Source organism: Schistocerca americana, chromosome 8 (genome assembly GCF_021461395.2).
Source record: "Schistocerca americana isolate TAMUIC-IGC-003095 chromosome 8, iqSchAmer2.1, whole genome shotgun sequence".
Taxonomy (NCBI): Eukaryota; Metazoa; Arthropoda; class Insecta; order Orthoptera; family Acrididae; genus Schistocerca; species Schistocerca americana.
The window spans coordinates 22,309,947-22,329,411 of NC_060126.1; positions in this window are offsets into that span (position 1 = coordinate 22,309,947).

Genomic DNA, 19,465 nt, shown 5'->3' on the forward strand with positions numbered 1-19,465 from the left:
CGAATATTTTTGCGAGGAAGAACGGGATGAGAATTGAGAGGGCTGGTTCCCCACTTTTCTGCCAGTGTCTTTTGAAGAGGAACATATTCCCTTTTTTTGTCCTGCTCCGACAGCATGTTTCCGGTGGTATTGATATTGGCCGTCCAAAACGTTTTCTACCCCTGCCTCGAGATGAGAATTGAGTCACGAATATTGTAAGAATATTTGTTCCAAATACTCTTGGCGAACGGGATCCTGCATCGAAGAGGAAGACGTGTAGCACACGTTATTTGAGTACAAGATATTTTCAGCGGAATTGGTAAATTGAGGAAAAAACGCTCGTGCACTTGTATTTAGTTGCTAGCTTGGCTGTTGACACTACCGATTTCTGTTATGACGTACTGAAACACGTAACGTTATTGGAAAGCACAACAAAATAAAGCACGCTGTGATGTAATGTTCGGTGGAACATCAGCAAGCGTGTGTGCTACGTTGTGTATAGCTTTCGGTGGCATTAAACTGTAACAGTGGTGGCAAACTCAGTGACTGTGTGGACTCGGTTTTGCAGTCCTACATAAAAGTTAAAAAGAAAAAGTCTCGACCGACACCGATAGGTACACCGTGGTATATTGGAGGTGCACACTGCCGTCCAAAAGTTAGTCTACATTCTTTTACATCTATTTTAACAATCCGAGAGCAAGCACAACGCACTAAGGAAGGGAAGAAGTCCATGTTCCTTGTTAAATCGTTCAAAATGATGGGAACATGCACCACGGATAATCAGTTAGCGAAATGTGTCGTAATCATCACAGTAAATCGATGTTAATACACTGACTGCTAACAGAAATGCTTTATTATCTATTCAAACTGTTGCAGGAAATACAACATGTTTCTACATGTTGTAGTTTCACTCCGAAGACTAATTTGACGCAGCTCTTCCCGCTGCTCTACACTGAGAAAATTTTTCACTTCGAAATAAGAATAATTTTAACCCCCCTCCCACCTCACACACACACACACACACACACACACACACACACACACACACACACACAAACAAACACACACACCCCTCAGTTACCAAACTACCGATTTCTTCATCCGTAGGGATTTTTCCAACCAACCGATCTCTTCTTTCACTCATTTTTTGCGCCATAATTTTCTTTCTCCCTAATTTGATTCATTACCTTTTGATTTGTTATCTGATCTACCCATCTAATCTTCAGCATTGTTTTGTAACACCATATATCAATAGCTTCTGTTCTCTTCTTGTCTGAATTACTTGTCGTTCGCGTTTCACTTCCGTACAGGGCTACACTCCAGGCCCTCAGTCACCTTCAGAATAAAACCTGCTAACACTTAAATTGATGTCACACATTAAGAAATTCCTCTTTCCCAGTTATGATTTTTTGCTGTTGTTAGTCTGCATTTCATATCCTCTCTACCTCGGCCTTAATCCGTTGGTTTACAGTGCAAATAGCAAAACTCATCTGCTACTTTTAGTTTCTCATTGAGTAATCTAATTTCCTCCGCATCGCCTGCTTTAATTCGAGTACACTTTATTAGCTTTGTTTTACTTTTGTTGATGTTCGTCTAACAATCTCTTTCCAAGAAGCTGTCCGTTCCGTTTAAACGTTCTTCCTAATCGTTTGTTGCCTCTGACAGTTACAATATCATCGGTAAACCTTCATGTTTTGATTTCTTCTCCATGTACTTTGATTCTTTTTCCAGTCTTATCTCTCGATTCCTTTACTTCTTGATCAATGAACAGACTAAGTAACATCATAATGTACAGACTGAATAACACTGGGGACAGACACAATCTGTGTCACTCGCTTCTCAACCACTGCTTCCCGTTCTCTACCATACAACGCTGGGCTCGAAATGTAGAGTCTAAGAAATTTCTTCCTCTGACGAAGGCTTTTATTTGATACCAACTGATCGTGGGATAAGGGCGGCATGGGAAACTGAGGTAAATATCTGTCCTAATTACATAATTATTCATAAAGATCGATTCTATTTACACAACTATATGCATAGCGCTACACAAGGAGTCCCTAAAATCACAATACTGCTCAAAATTGACGATGCAATGCAACTGGCGTTATGCCGCTGGGAAAAAGTTTCATAATGCCACTCAAATCTAGTGGCAGATGTACTCGAACTCTACCTTTCACCTACAGGCCGGTGGGAAAAAGGCTGGTATGGAAGGTACTTGTTTTTTGCGGGAATTGTGTTCAAGTGACGAGATGTTGGTGTTGGACAGAGAGGGATTTACTCAGTGTATTAGCTGTAAGCAATCAGCTGAGGACTGTATCTATCACTGTTTGACGTCAGAGCTCGTTACAAGACGCCTCCCTCTGCACTGCTTGACAATTACGCGGCAGCTCTGGTAATCGAAATTCAGTTGGAAAATGCTTCACTCTTGCAATTAAACATCGAAGCTGTCGTGAAAAAAAAAAACTAACAGTCGTAATCACTGGGTCATAATGCAACACATGTATTGGGGACCAGGGAAATTCGTCGCCTCAAAAGATTGCACCAGGAGAGATCGACGGCAGCTGAACACGTGTTCGGCTCAATGTGCGGTCACAAACTAGTCAAATCTTCCCTTCCCTCGTCCCTCTGCCCACTGTAGGCAGGGGTACAGGCTTTTCAAACAGTCAGCTGATGGTGCTTCCACATGGTGCCTATACTGACCACGGCCTCCCGCTGTATGCCCCCCCCCCCCCCCCCAGCACCATGCTGCCCCTGGGCCAGATCACAGCCACCTCGTGGGACCACACACACACACACTGGACCCCCTCCGCCTGCAACAGCATGCCATTCTGCGAGGGAGAACACTTTTATTTAAAGTCAATACACCTCCTACAAGCGAGCATCTATTAAGAGAAAAAGAAAACTCAATCACAACAGTAATAAATGTCCTGGTTCTGCAAAAACAGTCTCTGTCCATTTTATTTTAGTATTTAGAGCAAAATTGGTATAGTTTTCACGTTCGACTGCAGGATACAGTTCACACCTCTCTGTGCCCCCATCTCCTGTTATTTTATGGCATTCAACAAAGTGAAAAAGAACTACAGCACTGCCACCGATTACAGATGACCAAACTGCAGAGGTTGCGCTACACATCTGACAGATGTATTGACGTATCCTTCATCTCCGATACACGTCCACCCTGCATAAAATCGGAAAAAGAACTTTCACTATTTCGCTGCAACAACTATCGATCACTGTACAACGTCCTCATTATTTCAAAACCGTTATCGCAGTTAAGAAAAAGCGAGAATTTGAACGCCAAAGAAATAAATACGTATATTAAGGAATTTCTTTAGGCTTGGTGGATAAATTATATGGCTTGAGAGCGTCCCTCACATTCAAATCAGTGTCTGTAAATAATTTGTCCGGCACGTGTGTATCATAAAAATTTCAGAAATGTGAAATAACATTACAGAATACAGCCTTTCACGCCATTTGCTCAAATTCAAGAGGATGTTCTTGTTTTGTACACTATGGAAGGTCTCATTTTACCTGTATCGCACTGGCATTTACGAAACAAATCGTGAGAGTATGTCTTGTAATAGAATCTCCTAATGTCACCTAGTAGAGAATTCTATGAGATTCTTCCGACACATCGAAAACAAATGACGTCTGCGTGCTTACATATGACATTTTCCCTCCATAACTGCGTGTTCCTGTCATCCAGCAGCCAATCATTTGCAACAGCAGCTGGTTCTTGTGTTGCACTTTTGTAAGCAATTTGGTCCTCACAGAACAACCTATTTCACCCAATCTACTCACATGTCGGGAAAAATACTACCATTTCTAGGTTCCACGATAATTCAAGTGGTGACTTGTTTATAGATAGAGGTTAAGAGGTATCAAATAACACAAGACTTGCAGTAACACTTATTTTTGAACATGCAGTCTTGAAGATAATAATAAAAACAGTCATGATTCCACAAGAATAGATACAGTCAATTTCTATTAGTTTTATGAGCAAGGCTGGTGTAGTCTGAGATCATTCCACATGTTCAAATTGCAAATTGTCATGTGCGAAGGCATTAAGTTCATTTCAGGCATATGAAGTACCAATACAGATCAGCAGCTACACAGTCATTTATTATGTTTGAGAGCACTTCTCATCGTTATTTTGTGACACCCAGGGACGCTCTCAAGCCATATAATTTATCCATCCAAACCTTAACCAGTCTACCACTCCTTGTAATAGGATCTCCTAATGTCATCCTATAACATTTTACCACATCCCTCTCTTCCGATATATAGAAAAACAAATACCATCTATGTGTTGACATCGAGCATACCACATGTACATGTATTGGTCCATTGCAGCAACTGGCCAGTGATCGAAACCACTTGCATAAAGTTCTGTCGCTTATACTGCAGGAAGACCATATCCCAAGGATTATCAAACACGAGAAAGGGTTCCCATGTTGTTCTTTCATAAACAGTTTAATACATTGTTTTTCAGCTGTAACAACTCAGGCAGTGTACAACTACGGATTTGTACACCACCATACATTTTGTTTTGCTAGACTGACATTAACACATTTTGATCCATTGGTCTCACAGAAAGCTAGATATTCCATGGTGTAAACTATGCTGCTCCCACAACACACAGGATAGTAGAAATTAAACACAGACTTGGTGTTCCTTATTGACAAAAATATGGAACACATCACTACACGTTGAAACTGCAGGAGTTTGCGCCATTGCAAAGCATTTCGAAACCGTTGTCTGATGGTGATGATCTATACAGTTAATCTCATCTCGCACAGTGATGGGGTAGCAGATGTCTTGGTGTTCTGTTTCGAAGAGCATTGTTTCCTCATTTTCCAGTCATGTGCATGATACTGTTCCTGAAGGTGCTATTCACAACACACACGGTGTAATAGAAATAGAAAGAGATAAATGTGGAGGGCATCGCAGCATATGGAAATAGGGTGAGTTTTCAGCATTGAGGAATGCTTCCAAACAGCTGTCTGAAGGTGATGACCTCTACATTTAATTAACTGCTCCTCAGTGACGAGTAAAAGACGTCTAGTGTTCCGCTAAGGCTCTCTCCATCTCAAACAAGTGTCAGTTAATCATTATGTGGTAATCTACAGCATACCAGGGGATGGATGAGATGGGAGAGACACCATCATGGAGCGAGATGGCGCAGTGGCTAGCATTCAGGAGGATGATGGTTCAAACCCGTGTCCAACTATCCTGATTTATGTCTTCTGTCATTTCCCTAAATCACTTCAGACACATGCCTGGAAGTTTCCTTTGAAAGAGCACAGCTGACTTCCTTCCCAATGCTTCCCTAATTTGATGGGACCAATGACCTCACTGTTTGGTTCCCTTCCATATGTCAACCAACTAAACAACCAACCAAAGATACCATCCATGTGGGATGTTGATGGAGCGATCAATTTTAACAATTTTACCAGTTGTTCGCAATTTCAACACCAGCCAATGACACAGCAGAATACTTCTCAGCTTTTGTATCATCATTAAACCAACCATCCACTACTAGATTGCAAATCAGGTAGATCACTGGGCAGTACGTCCTTTCAGCCATATACACCAAAGTATACCAGACAGCGTGCTTTACCGATGCAGTTAGGTTATCTAGATGTTTCTAGCACATCGACCATAGTTCAGAATTAGTGATTGCGACTGGCCATCTTTCCTGTGTGGATGGGATTCACAGAGTATTCCCACATCTGTAGGATACAGTCAGAGATTGACAGATACCCCCACATTGAGTTTGACCAATAGCCGCTGCAACACAGTGGCCAATTTGATCTGCAACGACCAGAAGATGACTGAACTATATCCACTTCATTACATGTCACGTGAAGGAACAAGGCAAGCTATGTCCATAATTGCTGTTCGGTGAAGACTGTACCATACCAATCTTACCATTCAAGTGCACAAGATCTCTCCACATGCGTACATCTCGAGGAGGTTAGCACCCCGGGTTTATTGGAGCCATCCACAACACACGCATAAACATGTACAGAAAACAGAGCAAATGCAATGAATCTGTAGAATATTTGGATGTGAGTGACTGGGTGCGTTCGATTACAGTGCTGTATTAAACCATACAACTCAACTGCTCACAAAGGACTGTCCCCCTCCTAGCAACTGACATCTAGCACATATAGAAGCTGAACTGGGTTGATTACGTGCCATCATCGTGAATCTTTAAGACTATAAAAGGAGGTGTGATTGACGCAGCAGGATGCGCTGGTTTTTTGTTATTTTCTGGAGAATGTCGACAATATTGTTACGAGATATCGGTAATATAACTTGCATCGAAGATGTTATGCCCTTTATCAGGATGAATTTAAATGTACTTACGTCCCCTACAGAATCGGTATGCGAAGAGTTTTTCGCTATTTGCAGGCTTTAGGAATGTAGAAAATAATGTACCAGTGGTTGAAATCGAGACTTCACAATAGGTAATACGCCTGCATAGTCTCTATGTGTATGTGTGGGGAGCCGGCCGAAGTGGCCGTGCGGTTAAAGGCGCTAAGCAGGCCGAAGTGGCCGTGCGGTTAAAGGCGCTGCAGTCTGGAACCGCAAGGCCGCTACGGTCGCAGGTTCGAATCCTGTCTCGGGCATGGATGTTTGTGATGTCCTTAGGTTAGTTAGGTTTAACTAGTTCTAAGTTCTAGGGGACTAATGACCTCAGCAGTTGAGTCCCATAGTGCTCAGAGCCATTTGAACCATTTTTTGTATGTGTGGGGAGCTGTCAGTGGCTGATGATTGCGGCTAGAAGGCATAACTGGCTAAGTGTTTGTCCATAAATTACGCTGCTGGTGGGCGTACTCTGTAAGCACGAAGAAGGGAAACTCTTTCCAGGACACTAAGTTCAGTTTCCAATCTGCACTACTCGTTGAGCTGCATCTAGATACGAAGCGAGTGTTGCTATACTTTTCATTAGCATCCTATACAAAATGTATGCACGTGGATGATCGGGAAGAGGACAACTTTTAAGATTTTGTAGTAGGCTGGTGTATGACACACAAATATCCTCATCTGAAACCAAACAACGCAGGGGTATGTCAGCAATATGAACGTATACATAGGAAAACTATCGAAAATCATATGAACAATGACATCAAATCGGCAAAAATCGAAGAAAACGTGGTGTAATTACGATAAATTGATGGGAAATATGTAAAATTGAGGGAAATACTTCGATATATGTAAAATCATGAAAACCTTGCAAATTATGTAAACTGACTCATAATAAATAAAATTAGAGAAAAATACCATAAAATGAGGGTCATGATGTGGGTTGGGGGTACCCGGACGCTCAAAACTGAAAAAAGTTTAAAAATTATGCTCTGTCTGCATTCAGTTTTAACACTCCCCCTCCCCCTGTAAACTATGTGGGTTTTCGTAACACATACTTCAACAAAGGTGACGTAAGCACTACACAGAGGCGCTATATTAAACCTGTCGAAACGTGTGTATCCCGCCCCAGGACTGTGTTCTCACACATGCAGTCGAATATAGATATTACCGAATACTGGTTGGCTCTCAGAAGCAAAGTTATTCCATAAGTATTAAGAGATCGTATTTGTGTTAACAGTGTGGGGAGAGTACAGTCTAGAGGTGTGTTGTTAGGACGAAATTGATGTATTGTCCTACACATGAGCAAAACTACCTAACGCCAGACCATGACTTCTGTGTGCACAAGGAATGCTATCAGAGCTATGGCGATGCTACTGCAAGACTGTTACATCTCCTTTGGCTACTGTTGTGGTGCTTACTCCCTCATAAGAAGTCGTGTGCATTTTCTTGCAGCGGTTGTCATACGGGTGGTGTCTGTTTTTTGATGATCCACCAATACCATTATTTCTACAAGGACTGCAGTGGGTCTGCACCTCTGGTGGCCCACCAATAGCGTAATCTCTACCAAGACTACAGTGGGTCTGCTCTGTGATGACCTACCTACCAATAGTCTTCAACACTTCGAATGACTCTGTTGTGGGTTTGCTCTGTTGTGGCCCATTACCTGTCTGCATGTCGACAGTCAGCAATGAAGATTTTTGTGAGGTAAGTGATTTCTGAAAGGTATAGTTTAATGTTACTCGGGGCCATTCTTTTGCAGGGATTTTTGAAAGTCAGATTGCGTTGCGCTAAAAATATTGTATGTCAGTTTAAGCACAGTCTTGTATAATTGTTCAAAGGGGACGTTTCATATGTCGACCCTTAGCCGAGGATACCTCACTGGAATCTTCTGATTTTTTTCTTGTAGTTTGTGTAATTAGTGGAGCTATTGTTTATTGCTAGCGCGTAATTGTAGAGAGAATCTCCTTTGTAGTTGCAGTCTTTCATTGTTGTTGTGGCATGCATGTTAATTTGCACCAAGTATTTCGCTGCTGCACTTGCAGAGACAAACACAGCAACAGTTAGACACAATGGAACAAAATCTTCAAAAGTTAGACACAATGGAACAACACCAGAGAAAAACACAGCAACAGCTTCAAAAGTTAGACTCATTGGAACAAACTCTTGAACAAACGCGTGAAGATTTAACTACTGAGCTACATAACATCGAATCGAAATGTCAAAAAGTTTGTAATGACGTAAAAACACAAATTTGTGAGCATTTTCAACCTATTTTTTCGCGACATGAAAATGCGTTACAGAATCACGAAGCAGCCATAAAAGAACTGCAAACTATTGTTCATGAAAATCATGAGACCTTGCAAGCTAAATTTGACTCAGTTGCATCTACCGAGTCGGTTACGCAACTTGCAAAAGCTCAGGAAAACTTAAAGGACACAGTAGATACTCTGAAACTTGGTTCAGAAAAACACATTGAGTAAATAAGTACACTATCGGAGAAGGTAGCCGAACTTTCGGATCAGTTCACTAATTTATCTACGAAGGTAGATGATAATCTGAATGACACAAAACCGGTAGTCTTTAATGACACAGAAGAGTGCGAACAAATTAGGAAACTGAAACAAAATCTGAATCAAATTAATACGCAACACCAAAGAGAAATCCGGGAAGTACAAGATCAGCTGACACAGGTAATACAAGAATTACATATTTCAGAGGACACTCGCGCTCCAGTACAGGAAGAGGGACATAGAAATACGGAACAGCCACAAAATAATAACACAGCGCATTTCGGAAATTATGAAAGAAATTGGCAAGGTGCACCGAATTTTGAAATGGAACCGCCGAAACCACGTAACAATGACCGATATGCTGCTCGCCGACACGATGATTTTGACTATAAGCTGTTCATTACTACACGTAAATTCAAAACATTTAAGAATTATGGCAACGACATTCATCCACAAGCATGGCTCCATCAATTCTCTCATTGTTTTCCTCCCAACTGGTCATTAGAGCATAGATTAGAATTTATGTGTGGCTACTTAGAGAATGAACCAGCTGTAAGAATGCGATCGGTCATTCACGATTGCCACAATGAAGGAGATTTTTATCATGCCTTCCTCTCAGCATATTGGTCTCAAGCTACACAAGACCGAGTAAAACATAGCATCATAATGATGAAACATTTCGAGCAGTCTGAATTTTCCAGTCTTGTGAAATATTTTGAAGACAGAACTCATCCGCATTTGCTTACTCAAATTGCCTGAACATTTACGACATATTATTTTAGCAGGACGTTGCAAAGACGACATTGAAGCTTTTCAGGGACTCTTACAAGAATTAGAAATTGACACAGACAGTTGCGGGATGCGAAAACAGGAAAACAATCACTACAGGTCCCATCCGTCACAATTCCGTGACGACAGAAACGATAACTGGACGTGACAAGGCTATTCTCACCACACAAATCGTGACCAAAACAGACACCATCCGTATGACAATCGTTGGCAGAGTAATAATAATTACAGGGAAAGATCACCTCTCTGCGGTAATGACTATCACAGAGACAATCAGAGAAACAGACAATGTGGGAACCAAAACAATTATTATTACGGGAGACAGAATAACTTTAGACGCAACGGTCCACCGTGCAGTGATAATTCAGGGAGAAATTCTCCACCACGTGACCGACAAGAAAGAAACTATGGAATCTACCGACATGACGACAGACAATATGATCGTAACGACAGACCTGAATTGCATCAGGACTGGCGCCATTCAAACAGAGCAGAGCCCTCTCGACAAGGTGAATTTGTAGAAGTTAGGTCTCCTAATCCCAATAACAACGCGCGCCAACAAAGAGACAGACAATGACTTGCACAGCAGTCAGCCGCGTGCGCCCGCTGGCTCCGAGAAAAATAACATAAGACGCTAGCCTTGAGAAAAATTTTAGCATTCTTTACCGATGTATACTGTAACGAGAATTATACGTAGAAGAATTTTTTTTCTTTATGAATTTAGATAAATTAATAATAGCAATGTGTTGAATTTCTTTTTCGATTCTTTTCGTGTCATGTTAAAGAAACTGTGAGTAACTTTTGAAACAAATATTATTTATGTTAGATTTCAAATAATGTGGTAATCAAAGGAAAGTGTATTTAATGTTAAAACTATTGTAAGATGTGAAAATTGTAATTTATACACTTGGTCCATACGTAGGTAATGCGTTAGGATATGTGTAGTAGAAAACCTGTGGTGAATACCCTACCTGTAGGGGAGCGGGAAAGGGTGGAGGCAGGCGAGGCGGGAAAACGCACACAGGGCGCGGTTCGGCACAACGGGCTCTGTAACACAGTCGGAGGCGAGCAACAGTCGGAAGTACACGTACTGTACCGAGGAGGCTACCCAGGAAAAGTGGATTCCATTGAGCCTCGGATGAACCGATTCCGACGACTACTTGGCATGGCTACATTCTGAGGCACAAAATTGGAAAGATTACGACGCTAAGAAGATGGAAAGTGCCGATGTTGTGTGAGCCTTAGCCGTGCTTGTATGTGTGCCGTGCTGCCCGCTATCTCGCTGCCCGCCAACCGCCGCACCGACTTGCACAGGTCAAACATTTATTTCATCTTTAGAAGTGTATCTGTGTGGACCAGTGTCGAAACTGTTTCTAATGGTTCAATAATAACGTGACTTTTACCAGAATTGCTTTAGCCATGACTTATCCTGATCACTGGCCTAGACAGGATCCTTACCTCGTATTGTGCAATCCGAGTATCCTAAACTGAAAGTTTAATGTTTGTGTTAATGAAAATTATCAGCAGATTAATCTATGCCATAAAGGAATCTATAGTTCTGTGTGCTGTTGCAAATATTGGTAAAGAACAAAAGAGTTTTTGTTGGATTGAGTTAGCGATGTTATTTAATTAATTTGAGACAGAAATAATGACAGTTAAATTATTGAGAAGTAAGACAAAGGAGTAGTTATCCAGAGATTGATAATTTTGTGTGTTAATTTGCCTTCAGTACTAGATAGTTTCAGTATAACGACTATAACAGTTTCAGGCCCCCTCCCCCTTTTTCTCTTATCCATTCGTTCAAACCTTGATGTGTACTGCTCAGATTTGACCAGTAAAGCTAAATTCTATATTATACCTAAGTGTATTAGTGTTTTTCCATCTTTAATAGCAACATTGTATATGTGCTTTTAAAACTGCTAATTATAGGGTAATCTATGCCCGATTTCAGTCTGCTCAACATACAAAATGCAGTTAGTAGTAATCATTACTGTGTGGTGTTGTGTAAATGTAGCTCGTCCAAATTAGTACCAAAAAGAGAAAACTTTAGTTCAGTGGATTTTTCGGGTTCCAAACTTTGCCATATAACGCATCATTACTACGTGTTACTATGCTTGTACATGCACCCACTTGTACAAGGAAAAACATACTAATTGCCTAAGTAGGCTGGCGACCGAATTGTTAGTTATAGGTATCATCTACTGTGTGTACTTCTTGTCCATGCGAAAGAATAATTATACTGTACATTTGCTTGACGCATCACTGTAGTTATTGACTGAAGATAAGTCCGATTTTGCTTCTATTAGGTACACGCGGTCAACTAATGTACTAAAATCCTTGTTTATAAGGTGAAGCCCGTGAACTTATTACAGTACAGGCTTTATAGAGCTAACCTACGTCCGAGCAGGGCGGTAGTGTTACAAGTGGCTTCCCGGTGACAGGACATCCAGTTGTTGTCGGTTACAAATTAACGTAAAGATTGAACAGTGGATGTTCAGTGGCACGAATAGCAATAAAGTTTAGCAAAATAAACTGCAGTGTGAGTCAAGTATAATAGTGTGGTATAGTTGGCATTCAATATGGACAGGAACGTAGGCAGGGTAGATGCGCCAAGTGAAATGGAGAATGCGGCTGGCAGTAGCCGGAGTTTACGCGGCCAGATAACAGATGGCGTTAGCGAAAGACAGTTGGCGTACATACAATACCACGAACATGTCAATGAACAGATTGAAAGGTTGAGATCGCCTCGGACACAGCAAGGGACAAAACAGGAAGCAGAGGGTGACTTTTTAGATGATAGTGGGTATGTGAACGAATCCACTGACATATTTGATTCACCACAGATAAAGAAAGAATCGAAAGAAACTTCTGAAGTAGAATCGGAACACATCGATCCTGTAGAACAAAACAGTATAAAAATTTTAAGTATGAACGACTTATTTGAACAATTAACCAAACAAATTGCAGGACAGAATGATCAGCTTCAAAAACAAGTCGGTAGTCAGGTTAATCAGCTCAAAACACACGTTGACGAGCAACTCAAAACACAAAATGAGCAACTTCAAAAACAAGTCGGCAATCAGGTTAATCAGCTTAAAATGCACGTTGACGAGCAACTCAAAACACAGGTGGATCAAATTAAAGCACAGGTCGAAGGACAGGGAATTAAAATTAGTAAACAAATAGAACAGGTAGAACAAAAAGTGGGTAATTTAAGTTCTGTGGTAAATACTCTGAAATTTGAAATTGATACCATTAACAAAAATATGGATACTATGCAGGAGGAAATTGGAAACATTAATAGTAGATTTGATGTTGAAATTCTCAACATCCAAGAGAAAGTAGAACCTCTGGTTGAAACTAAGGTAGACGAAAAAGTTTTCGGTCTTAAAACTGAGGTCGTAAACAAATGTCAACACGGGATATCGCAATTGAAAAAGGTAGTTTTGGACACTGAAAGTAATTTAAGTAAAAAAGTATCCGAATGTGCTCAAAATTGTGAACAAAATACTACGAAAATTGAGGGCAAAATTTTCGATCTGGAAAGCAAAATTAAAGATAGGTCTGGTGTTGTCTGTAATGGCACACCAATTACGAAGCTGCTAGAAGGCGAGGAACGCTTCGATCCAGCCAAGAAACATAACGGGTGGCATCCGTTAGATTTTATCAAAAATTGCGAGAGAGTATTTCCTGAGCACTTGTCTGATCAGGAAAAGATAAACGTAGTAATAAGCGCCTTAGCAGGTGATGCTAAGCGCTGGGGAATAAATTTAAATACCGAACGAATGACGTTCGAAGAATTCAGGCAAAGATTTACGGAAGAATATTGGTCTGAACAAAAGCAGGACCATTTATGGCGCGAGTTTATAATGGCCAAACAGCATGATAACCGGGGCAGGAATTCTTTGAAAGATTTCTGCGAGCATTGGTACCGGAAATTGACGCATTTAAGAGGTCGAAGATCAGATTCAGAAATTATCTGGGAGCTATATAAAAAGCTTCCAGAGGATTCCAAGAGGTACGTAGGAAGCAATCATCGTAGCTTCCAAGCATTTCTAGAAAGGGTCGAAGATGAAGACCATTGGCGCGAAAGTCGTGCCAATTATCAAAATCTTGGTAACCATACTAACCGACGCCATGACGAACGAAACGATGGCGATGGATTTCGCGTCAATGTAATACAAAGAGGAAGAGGCAGAGGAAGAAGCAGAGGAAATAATCCAGGTCGCGGTAGAGGGTATACCGCGCAAAACAATAACGACGCGGGAAACTAATTTCCGCGAACGTTGCGGGCCAAACGGAAGCGGACAATACATACCGGCCCCGATTCAAGAAAAGATACCGGACCGACCGTAATGTAATGAGACAGGCTAGGGACGAGCATGGAACGCCGCGACGTGTTGTGGCGAAACAAGCGTCAGGTGCGAGCCAGAATGAATCATCGCTGCCGCACAGAGCGCTACATGTTAACAGGCGAGTGGAGCATCAGAGGGCAACGGCCCAGCCTAGCCGAACATCTGTTCGGAAAGAAGCCGCTAGCAATACGGCAGCAGTAGGTACGAACGTAGCAGTCAGAGCTAATGAAAATTTTACGAGTGATAATTCCGTGGCAAAGGAAACAATAAATGAGACTGTGAGTACACAGAGAGGTGCGGTTAGCAGTGTTTGCAATGAGGTAAAAGGCGATAATGAATTAGCAGAAGTTACTGATTGGCGTGTGCAGATCGACGATCTGTACAAGGGCCTAAAGCAATGTGAGTGGGAGGATTTTAAAAGGGAGTATGAGGCGAAGAAATTAGTTGGTGGAAAGAAAGATAGTAGTGACGTCCATAAAGTGACGTGGCCCAAATTTGAAGAGGGGAGAATAAATAGCGCCGCGCAAAGTACGCGTGCTGCCGATAGGAGGAAGGTTAATGATAGGAAGAATTTGGAGAATGAAATCCTCAGCATTGACGAAGAAATAACTTCTGCTAACAGTCCGCCAATAGTACAAGCTGCTACCGAGAGGCACCGTGGAGAAGGGGTAGATGATTACCTGAAAGTAATTAAAGTCCACGAGGATTACACTGAATATGAAGTCACAGTGGATGTGAATAAAGCTGAGGATGAGGTCGTTTTGCCAAAGGAGGAGATTGAATTAAGATCTAAGCCTGACGACAATACAGAGGAAGAACTTAGTGCCTGTCTCAGAAAAGCTTTTATGTTAGAACCTGAAAGCGATCCGGAATGGTCGGATTCCGACGATAGTTCAGATGATGAAAGATACGCAAATACAGACGAAAATGAATGTACTACCGCTCCCTACTGTGCAAAAGATGCGTGCTTAAGTGAATCTGATGTTGAGGAAGAGAGTAGTGATGAATCTAGTGAAGATGAATTTTCAGGTGTAAAGGAAAATGAATATACTTTTACTGAAAGAGGGTATGAGAAAATCAGTGGAAATAAAGGGGATGCAGTTAAGTACGATATTGTACCTAATGATGACGACGTATCAAAACAAAATCCAGACGTTGAAACTGAACAAAGAAAGAAAGAGCCACCTGACGACTCTGTGTTTATTTTGCGAAGAGTTCAAGTAAGCAAAGACTTTGAACTCCAGAAGCCTAAGAAGCCACCAGACTTAAGTGACTGTTTTATGAACCAGAAAAGACTGCCTTGTTAATAAAGAGATTATGGGGGCAGGATGTTGTATTTTTATATCTTATTAATATTATGCATGACTTTATTATTACTGTAACTCAGTTTTATCTGAAAGTGAATTATTGTTTGTTGAATTAGAGCCTGGGGCAGATTTATATCGGATTTTGAGAATGTCATGAACACATTACATCATGAAACTACAGGGTTTCCACCGGAAGAAATTTTGTTAGGCAGAAGTAGTAAAAGTTTAATTGAAGAAAAACTAGAGTTTCCACCTTGTACAAGTTTGGGACTGGATCAAAAGAAAGAATTGGTGATAAAAAGGGCAAAGCAAAAAGCTGAATCTAGATTTAAAGACACAATAAAAATTTAAAAGTTTTAAAATTTAAAATTGGAGATTATGTTCTGTTAAAAACCCACGAAAAGTCTAGTGAACTAAACCATGAAATTTCAAAATTTAAATATATTTATAATGGACCATATGTAATACAGAATATTCCACACGACAATGCTTACTACCTGATCTACCCAAAATCCAAAAGACCTTTAGGTGTAAGAAATATTGTGGACCTGAAATTGTAGGTACCTAGGAACGAGTAAATGTGCTGTATCTTATGCTGAACCCAAGTTATTCTAAATGTATCTAATCTTGGTAAATGTCTGTATACCCTTGAAAGTGTGCTAATGTAGTTATGTGAGTTTCAGATTACCAATTGTACTGTAACTGTAAAAATGTATGGAGAAAAGGACTGAAAAGAAAGGATAAATGCTATCAGCCAGATAAAAGATGGGACTGTCAAAAATAAAAATGGGCAGTGTATAAACCATAATATGAAGGACTGCCAAATACCAATGAGGGCAGAAAAATAATCGATGGAAAATTGCAAATGTGATCCAGGAGATGCGACAATATGAAGTGAGAAGGACTGCCCAAATCCGCATAATAGGCAGCAAATATATGTAATTAATGTTCTGAATATATGTGTGTGTGTTTTGTTTAGTAAGTAAGAAAATGGACTGCTATTCAAAGCAAGCAGTGACAAATTATCTTATGGTGTATACAAAATATGAAATTGTTTTTGTAGTTAAATGTTTGTATTCCAGAATTTTAAATTATTTCTTTGAGAAATTTAGAAAAAATAAGTAAATTGCTATTTTAGTGAGGTTATGATGGGAAGTTGGACTGTGCAAAAAGGCACTCGAGTAAATGACAAGTAGTTATTCTTGAAGTATTAAAAAAGTGTAAACCTATATACAGTGAGCAAAAGGAAATATGTAGTGTAAATCTTTTTGGACAGTTAAGTAAAAATTCAGAACCACTGTATAATTGTAAGATTTAGTGTTCCCATAAAATTTGGACTTAAGAAAATTTTCTGGAAACAGGGGCATGTGTAACGAGAATTATACGTAGAAGAATTTTTTTTCTTTATGAATTTAGATAAATTAATAATAGCAATGTGTTGAATTTCTTTTTCGATTCTTTTCGTGTCATGTTAAAGAAACTGTGAGTAACTTTTGAAACAAATATTATTTATGTTAGATTTCAAATAATGTGGTAATCAAAGGAAAGTGTATTTAATGTTAAAACTATTGTAAGATGTGAAAATTGTAATTTATACACTTGGTCCATACGTAGGTAATGCGTTAGGATATGTGTAGTAGAAAACCTGTGGTGAATACCCTACCTGTAGGGGAGCGGGAAAGGGTGGAGGCAGGCGAGGCGGGAAAACGCACACAGGGCGCGGTTCGGCACAACGGGCTCTGTAACACAGTCGGAGGCGAGCAACAGTCGGAAGTACACGTACTGTACCGAGGAGGCTACCCAGGAAAAGTGGATTCCATTGAGCCTCGGATGAACCGATTCCGACGACTACTTGGCATGGCTATATTCTGAGGCACAAAATTGGAAAGATTACGACGCTAAGAAGATGGAAAGTGCCGATGTTGTGTGAGCCTTAGCCGTGCTTGTATGTGTGCCGTGCTGCCCGCTATCTCGCTGCCCGCCAACCGCCGCACCGACTTGCACAGGTCAAACATTTATTTCATCTTTAGAAGTGTATCTGTGTGGACCAGTGTCGAAACTGTTTCTAATGGTTCAATAATAACGTGACTTTTACCAGAATTGCTTTAGCCATGACTTATCCTGATCACTGGCCTAGACAGGATCCTTACCTCGTATTGTGCAATCCGAGTATCCTAAACTGAAAGTTTAATGTTTGTGTTAATGAAAATTATCAGCAGATTAATCTATGCCATAAAGGAATCTATAGTTCTGTGTGCTGTTGCAAATATTGGTAAAGAACAAAAGAGTTTTTGTTGGATTGAGTTAGCGATGTTATTTAATTAATTTGAGACAGAAATAATGACAGTTAAATTATTGAGAAGTAAGACAAAGGAGTAGTTATCCAGAGATTGATAATTTTGTGTGTTAATTTGCCTTCAGTACTAGATAGTTTCAGTATAACGACTATAACAGTTTCAGGCCCCCTCCCCCTTTTTCTCTTATCCATTCGTTCAAACCTTGATGTGTACTGCTCAGATTTGACCAGTAAAGCTAAATTCTATATTATACCTAAGTGTATTAGTGTTTTTCCATCTTTAATAGCAACATTGTATATGTGCTTTTAAAACTGCTAATTATAGGGTAATCTATGCCCGATTTCAGTCTGCTCAACATACAAAATGCAGTTAGTAGTAATCATTACTGTGTGGTGTTGTGTAAATGTAGCTCGTCCAAATTAGTACCAAAAAGAGAAAACTTTAGTTCAGTGGATTTTTCGGGTTCCAAACTTTGCCATATAACGCATCATTACTACGTGTTACTATGCTTGTACATGCACCCACTTGTACAAGGAAAAACATACTAATTGCCTAAGTAGGCTGGCGACCGAATTGTTAGTTATAGGTATCATCTACTGTGTGTACTTCTTGTCCATGTGAAAGAATAATTATACTGTACATTTGCTTGATGCATCACTGTAGTTATTGACTGAAGATAAGTCCGATTTTGCTTCTATTAGGTACACGCGGTCAACTAATGTACTAAAATCCTTGTTTATAAGGTGAAGCCCGTGAACTTATTACAGTACAGGCTTTATAGAGCTAACCTACGTCCGAGCAGGGCGGTAGTGTTACAATACCACATGATAATTGCGTTGAAGTTGAAACTCTGCGTACTAGGAAGAGTATAGGTTTACACCACATTTCACATGTAAAACCGTTTATTGAAAGATAATCTGCTTTTTAACTTTGCCTTTGCCATAAAACGTTTCACTTCACGTTACTAGTATGCTTTAGAAACTGTTACCATGCAACAATGTTTGAAGTTAAATATCCAGTCAAGAACCGAGAGAACTTATTTAAACAGAAATTACGAATGCATTGTTATTGTGAACAGACGACACAGTGTTATTGTGTGTGTACATTCTTGCTTGTTAGTTGCACGTTTACGTAAGGACTATAAGGCTCACATACTTAGAACATTTACCAGTACTGCTAATGAGATTTTAATGCAACATTTTGGTTTACTTGCAAATACATTATGGATTCAAAGTGCTTTCTGAGAGATACCAGATGACACAGTGGTTAGTTTATTTGACAGCTACACGACTATATCACGACACTACTAATGAGTGACAATTTACAATGTTGCTTTTGCAGTGTTTCTGTTTTATATCTGCACAGTTTTTCTGTATTATTCTAGAAAGTAAAACATGTTTTAGTAGTAACTTTTGTGGTATAGCTACAATGAGACAACCTTTTCCGTAGTACAACAATACGTTACAGTACAGTACTTTCTTCATAACAACAATAAGCGTAATAACTACGATATCTATACACAAAGCATTTCACTTTTGTTTATCATGAGGTAAGTACATTGGCTTCTGCAGAACTTAGCTTTTGGAGGACGACAACTACGACACTTCCACAGAGATTATCTAACAACAAGACGCACAGTTTAGCGCTACAGTACATGTATTTGAGTGATTAATTTTATACTTAAAACATTTATTTTTAAAGGTTTTTGAATTAAAAAGAAAGTTTTCAGTGATACATTTCATTTCATTGCTGCTCAGGTATAATTACATTAATCCTCAGGGGGGTACACGCTTACTTTGTGTACCATGTGTTTGGCAAACACAAGGAGCCCTAGCTAATATGGTATTTGCTTA